Source organism: Otolemur garnettii, unplaced genomic scaffold (genome assembly GCF_000181295.1).
Source record: "Otolemur garnettii isolate 467f Iridium unplaced genomic scaffold, OtoGar3 scaffold00001, whole genome shotgun sequence".
In the NCBI taxonomy this organism is placed as follows: Eukaryota; Metazoa; Chordata; class Mammalia; order Primates; family Galagidae; genus Otolemur; species Otolemur garnettii.
In genome coordinates, this window is record NW_003852396.1 from 26,141,269 (window position 1) to 26,148,990 (window position 7,722).

Here is a 7,722-nt window from a genome sequence, read left to right on the forward strand (position 1 = left end):
AGAGCGAGATTCATGCCAAAGGACCTAGAGGCTTCTTGGGAGGGTAGAGTATGAGCTAGGTCACAAAATCTGGACAAGGGGTCAGTAAGTTAGGATGCAGAGCTGATGTGGATGGTTAGGTCAGGGGTATGTGTGGTCAGGGGCAGCGCAGGGAGGGCTGCTCCTCTGCCTCTTTCCTTCCCATCTGGCTCTGACCTTCACACTCACAGCTGAAGTGTTCAGTTCTCAAAGGCTATTTATTATTTGAGACATACTTTTAATTAAAAAATAGCTATTAGAGCAGCACCTGTGGCTCAGTGAGTAGGGCGCCAGCCCCATATACCAAGTGTGGTGGGTTCAAAACCAGCCCCAGACAAACTGCAACAAAAAATAGCCAGGCGTTGTGGGGGCACCTGTCGTCCCAGCTACATGGGAGGCTGAGGCAAGAGAATTGCCTAAGCCCAAGAGCTGGAGGTTGCTGTGAGCTGTGACACCACAGCACTCTACCAAGGGCAACAAAATGAGACTCTGTCTCTAAAAAGAAAAATAGCTTTTAAGGGAATTATATTTCTGCTATAAACACCAGTTGTAAGTTGCATCCCGATTTCAAAGCCATTAAATTGTGGGGAGAAAATAGATCTTAGAATTGAGAAAATACAGTACAATACTTCCGAATGAATACTACCAAAAAAATCATGTGGACTTTGGGACCAATGTTCAGGTTCCTGTTCTGCCACATACTAGCTTTGTTATTCTGGGCAAGCCACTTGATTTCTCTAAGCATCGGTTCATTTTATAAATGGTATATAAATTGCCTGAGCATAGGGGAGGTGAGCAGTTCAGGTTATTTCAATCTGAATGTTGATTGGGTTTAGAAAGAGGTATACAGGAACATATTTGTCTAAAATTAAGGGTTACCATTTTAACAACCCTGTATCATTTAGAATAGTACAACACAAAGTGGTGGTTCTCAACAGGGGGCAATTTTGCCCCCCAAGTGACATTTGACAATGTCTGGATACATTTTTGATTGTTACAACTATAGTGCAGAAGTGCTACTGGCATCTAGTGAGCAGAGGCCAGGGACGCTGCCACACATCCTGCAGTGCATGAGCCAGCCCCATAACAAAGCGTCATCTGGCCCCAAATCTCCATTCGGGTTAAGAAACCTTGACAGTACAAGTTATTCTTGGGTCAGTCACTTGACTTCCGTCCTTCAGTGTCTCTGTCTATGAAAGGAATAACAACAGTGTCTGCCACATAGGTTGGTTGTGAGGATTACTAGGACTTGAAGCAGGCAGAGCATTTCACATGGACACTGGCTTTCAGAAAGCACTCAGTAAGTGCCAGCTTTTATTTCAAGTACCAAATGAGCTCTAGATTTAGTGAAAATACCTGGTGACCAATACCAAGATCCCAGGTAAGTTATTTATCTTCTTGAGCCCAAGTTTCTCCATCTGTTAAAAAATGTGTGGATCCAATAAAATCAAGGATATGATAGCACTCTGGAAACAGTGGAAAATTTTACAAATCCATTTCTATCATTATTATTGCCTCAAACTCCATCCAGAACAGAGAATGTTCTGGGGCAAAGCAATAAACTCTCCTGGGCCAGGCTGTAACTCAGCAGAAGGGATAGCCAGAGAGAGGAGGTGCTCAGAGCAGCACATTGCAGGCCCAGCAGCGGGTTGCTCCTTAAGTACATCCTCAGCTGTGAGTCCAGGAAGTCGCCTTTATTGCACTGTTATATGCAAACTGCGCCCCAGCCTCACATACCACTTTCCCCAAAGGAGCGCTTGGCAAACCAGCATACATGCCTCCTCTGCAGACTTCTGAACTCCAGGAAAAACAACAGCATAGATGGAAAGAGAGTGCCCTAAAAGCCCTTGGCCAGGGATCTGTTCTTGCTCCACCTCTGTCTTCTCTGGGCCCAGTTTTCTGAGCTCTCAAATGAAGGAATTGGACTTCTGGCCTGCACTCCAAGGCCTGTGCTGGAGCCCGTGCTCTAACCATACAGACTCAGTGAGGATTATTTTTATCTTTAACAATTATGCTAGTAAACAGTCATCTAGCAGGGATTGTGTCAAGCAATTTACATAAATAAACATATGTAATCCTTAGAACCACTTTGTGAAAATTTGGGTATTTTGGCCATGTTGCTGAGCATGTCACTGAGGTTCAGAGATGTTAAGTAACTTGCCCAAGAATGTATAAAGCCAGATTCACATCACTCTTAACCAACACTGCAGTACCCCAACCCAGAATGTGCAAAGATTTTGGCAAACACTAAGCACTTAATTCTTGTTAATTGAGTTAATGAATGAATGAATGAATGCCCACGGGTAAATCACAAAGCTGCTTGTTTCTCAGAGAGCTCTGTCCACCCCTGCCTCTCACCACCTATCCCCTCTCCATGCGTGGGCCTCTGGTGCCTGCTCTCTCTTGCCAAGAGCTCTGTACCCTCTTGGCAGCAAGTAAAACAGATCTTTAAAGGACCTTTAGCAACAACTGTAGAGAACGGCCTTCCTCACAGTTCTATTGAGTGAGCATGCTATGTGCCAAACCCTGAAGGAGCTTGAGGACACAGAGCTGGTTCATCTCCGGCACTTGATCTGAGGGGAGTTCATGTCTGTGGGGGGTGGATGGGAGTGAGTGGGAGACTGATGGGGAAACCAGCTAGTTATAAGAAAGCATAAAAAAATCAATGCTTTATTGGGAAAGGCTCAAGGAAGCTTTCCCTGGAGGGTGAGGGAAATTTGAAATTTGCATACCTGTATTTGTCATGGACTGGGTCACAGTTGCCCTCTCCCATCCATCCCAGCTTATCCTTCATTCAGTGTCCTGACACCATGCAGTGAAAAACTAAGAAACAGTCTCTCTCTAGCAGCTCAGAATCAGAACTGGGGGGAAAGGAGAAAAGTATTAATTATCGCTGCCAAGGACCTATTAGGTACTTTCATCTACTTTCTTTAACTTATAAAGTAGCCAATAAAGTAGACAGATGCATTGTAGAGTTAAGGAAAGTGAGGTTCACAGAGGTCAGGCAACTTGCTGAATGTTCCAGAGGAAATTGCTTATAAGGAAACTTGTTTATAAGGATAAGCAGGTCAATTGACCTTTTTCCATTTTTGGTCGTTATAAAGAAGTCCATCCTCATAAGGTTCCTGAAAGGGGAAGTGTTGGCATGTCCAGTGACCTGCAGAATCTGGGTGGGAAATGAGGACAGTCTAGTTAGTTCTCACAGATCCCCAAAAGTTCTCTAGTCAAAACAACTTGGACATCCCCCCCTCCCATGGTGTGCCCATGGGGATGGTCTAAAGGGCAAGGATGAGTAATGCAGCAAGGCACCCCCAGATCAACATCCAGAGGTGGGTAGTTTTCTTGCTGGGGCTTCAGACAGGGATGATAGGCCAAGGGGAGGTCTTTGGACCGAGGGAACTTTCAGCTATCCCTGACGGCTGCCCAAGAACTGGCCAATAAGCACTTTGGGACCCTCAGTCCCTGCAGAACTCAAGTTCCTGCCTGTACCACCCACAGTGAACAGAATTGTAGACACAGGTCAAAGGAGCTACTGCATGTCCCCACTCATGAACCCTGTCACAATCACCGCCATTAATCTAATCCTCCACTCCACTCATCCCTCCACCTAGCATTTCCTCTCCTTTCCTTCAGTCATCCTTCTATTACACTTAGTAATTTTTTTCTTTCAACGAGTCTTTGGGGACACCTGTCAGGCACCTCTAGTATTTTGCTAGAATCCAAGAAGCCTTCATCATGGTGCAGAAAGCATGAGACCCAAGCCTTGACAGATGAGATGGAACTTTGGCAGACAGAAATGGGCTAAAACAAAGAGTAGTCCAGATGGAATAAAATAGCAGGAACAAGTGCAGAGAAGTAGTAAAGTCTGAGAGAAGTGTGAGCAATAATTTGTCATCCACTTTGGCAGAGCAACATTTCCTAACAATATTTGACCATGGAACATCTCAAGAGATCCCTGGCCTGGGGAATGCGCTACTTCAGAAAATGCTGTGGTATGCAGTATGTGTGTGTGCACACACACGTGTGTGGCAGAGAAGAGTGAGGGTGAAGGCATTTGTACTAGCTTCTAGATGGGTGATCCCAACGTGTATTCCACAGAACACTAGCTCGGAGATACTCTGTGGAAAAATGGTCTCAGCAATAAGTATGGAAGTACCAGTCCTCAGGTTCACAAGGCACAGCAGCACATTAAAGGCAACCCCACTCCAAATCCCGCACCAAAGAACTTTGACTTGGCATAACCCTGCATGTACCCACACTCCAAGCTCTCCCTCTCAGGACTTCCTCATTCTTCTTTATCTTGGTGTTCCCAGTTAGACCCAAGTAGGATTCCACAGTGTTGGGTTGAGGACATACTAGGCACCAGGAGCCAGTGCTCATCTGAGGCCGTAGGGGACCTATAATACCTTTAGGACTGGCCTAGTGAGTATGGGAGAAGGAAATGCATGGAGGCTGCCCATCACTAAGCACCTGCTGTATGCATTTCATTTATAGGGTTTACATTTCATCCTTTCAGCAACTGGCACAGGAAGTATTATTGCCTCCATTTTACAGATAAGAAAAGCAAGTCCTAGAAAGGCTACGTGACTTGCCCAGGGTTGCACAGTTAATCAACGGTAGAGCTAGAATTCTAACTCAGGTTGGTCCTACCTGTGAGTCAAATCTTTACTTAACCTCTATACTACTTTGTGCAGGAAATTACCCTGTGTCTTGAATGTGTCTGGCACTCAGTGGAGGTCCCATAAATGTTTATCATACACTTTCTTTGCTGGAGCTGTGAGCCTCACAGCAACCCTTCAGGGTGAGGAGTGTTTCTCTCACGTACATAATGTGGAGGCTCAAGCTTAAGAGAAGCTTAGAGAAGTGGAGCAGCTTGCCCAAGGTCACACAGCCAGCTGCAGAGGGTCCAGGAAGCTGGGGAAAGTTCAAAGAAAGGTGAGAGCAGGCTTGCCCAAAGAATGATAGGAATTTTCAAGAAACTTTAGACTGGGACTGTCCATGAAAACTGTAGATTTGCTGGCAAGCATGGGGGTTGTCACCCAGCAGGCAAGCAGCGGTCAAATAGCTCTATGTGTTCCCTGGGACCTTCAACATGAGGGGCTTTTACTGGTTCTATTTCTTTTCTGTCAGATAAGGGCAGTTGGATGAGGTCTTTGATTTTTTTTTCTTTTGTTTAAGCAGTGGCACCATTCTTTATAATAATCTTTTTTTTTTTTTTTTTTTTTGCAGTTTTTGGCCAGGGCTAAGTTGAACCTACCACCTCTGGCATATGGGGCCAGTGCCTTACTCCTTTGAGCCACAGGTGCCACCCTCTTTAAAATAATCTTAAACCAAACTTCATTCATACATTCAATAAATTTTAAGACCTTCAAGGTACCTGAAACATATCACTGGATTTTCTTCCTGCTTTGAGTTTGTCTGACATGTGTTAGAGAAATTAAGAGTCCTTACCCTTCAGGTTAGGAGTGAACCACCTGGGCTGCCCTCATTTGGGAGCCCTTGACCCCAGTGCTGAGCTGAGAGCTGCTCTGTTGGCACTGACAGGAGCCTTAGAGATACTCACAAGCACACAATCGGCCATTTCACAGATTGGGTGGGGAAAGCCCTGATCCCCTTCAAGCAGCCTCTTTCTGGCATCCTTAATCAAAGAGGCTTTGTGCATATGGTGAAGACTGGGAGTGTCTATGAGAAAGAAGTAGGGAGGAGGTGCCTGGCTGAGCAAAGCGTGAAGCCCTTCAGGCAGGAAAGAGGCTCATTTTTCGGAGGCTAATCTTGCCTCCACCCCTCCTGGCCTACCTGGCAGAGGCTTTTCCTAACAGCCTCCCCTCCTTTACCCCCCCCCCCCACCATCCTCTGCCCACAGCCAAGGTGTCAGCTTGGATTTGGTGACAGCAGCCTTGAAGGAGGTGTTACAAGGCTGAAGCCCTTCATTGTAGCAGCTCTGGCATCTTCCACAAGCCCAGCCTCGCCAAGTTGTCCTCCTGCCAAGCTGGAGAGTGGCTGGCTCCTGAGGGGGCCCTCTCTAAGCAGGTAACTTGATTCCCTTCCCTGCAGTCTAGCTCTGGTCACCAGAGCCAGAATTCTGAAGAGTTTACCTCCATCATGGCAGGACCTGTGAGCAATTTTCAAGGTCAAGAGAGGGTGGCCACCCAGAGCTCCGGAGGCAGGGGTGTGGTGGAGGGAATACAGGGCTCATGGACCAGGTTCTAGTCCCAGCTCTTCACTAACTTGCTATGTAACTACGAGTATATCACCTCCTCACTCTGGGATTCAGTTTTCACATAATGGAGTCTGACAGATGGTTCCCAAATGCTTCGAGATGGACTGCCTGGCTAGGGTTGTCTTGGTGTAAAGCCTACCTTGCAGATAAAGGTCTGAATTATTTGTGCTGGGTGATCAGGGTGCCTGACGGCTGTGAATCCTCTCTACTTGGCCTTCTGAGTGTGCAGGAACTGGCAGCTGCTAGCTTGATTTCAAGCCTTTTTTCCAGTGGTAAGATAGGATTTTATTGGCCAGAAAAGAATACAGAAAGGGTAAAAAAAAAAAAAAAAAAAAAAAGCACCAGAGCTTCTGGCAAAGGGGAAAACCCAAGTCAGAAGTCTCCCTGGTTTCCAGCCTTTTTCAGGAATCTGAGAATATTCCAAATTCAGTGGAACTACATTAGATGTGGCTTCCATTCTTCTTAAGATAAGCAAATGAAATGGGATTTTTCTCAACAACTGTGAAAAAGTTTAAAAATAGGTGGATATAAGATTCCACTTCACATCTGAATTCTTAAATTGACAAAACCAATGTGTAATATTATGAGGTGCTCGCCAAAACACCTAGATAATTTGAAAAATAGGCTTATAATTATTTCTCCTCTGAAATTTTTTAAACTATCATATATAAAAATATGCTATTGTTAATTTACCACTGCCCTTTCAAATTAATTAATTAATCTTATTATTATTATTATTTTGAGGCAGAGTCTCACTCTGTTGCCCTGGGTAGAGTGCTGTGACATCATCATAGCTCACAGGAACCTCATTCTCTTGGCCTCAAGCAATCCTCTTGCCTCAGCCTCCCAAGTGTTTGGGACAACAGGCACCTGCCACAATACTAAGCTAGTTTTTCTATTTTTAGTAGAGACTGGATCTGACTCATGCTCAAACTGGTCTAAAACTCCTGAGCTAAGGCAATCCACTTGCCATGGCTTTCCAGAGTGCTAGGATTACACTGCCCTTTTTTAGAAAGGCCAACTATCCTTTCCCATTTTTTGGCTTCAATATTTTTTTAATGACATAATCAAAATGGCATGATAGTACATGATAGTTTGAGTAAACTTTTTATAAAGTCTAACACATACACGAAATATTCATGTCCATGAACATACAGCTTGATACATTTCCACTGAGTGACACACCATGTAACCACCATCCAGATCAAGAAACAGAGTACTGTGATAGTGCTTTATCAAATATCCTTTTCTTAATAAAATTTAAAAGTCGCTAACTTTAACCCTTTACTTACATTTCACCAGTTAGTAATATTATGTGAAGTTCTACTGAAGCCCTCAGAGCTACTATCTTTGGTGACACATCAAGCAGGCCGGAGCTGTGGGACCACACCTACGGAGCATATTGCAAGGGTACAAGTCAAATCTATCAAGTATAGAACATAAATATCTTTTTTTTTTTTTTTGAGACAGAGCCTCAAGCTGTC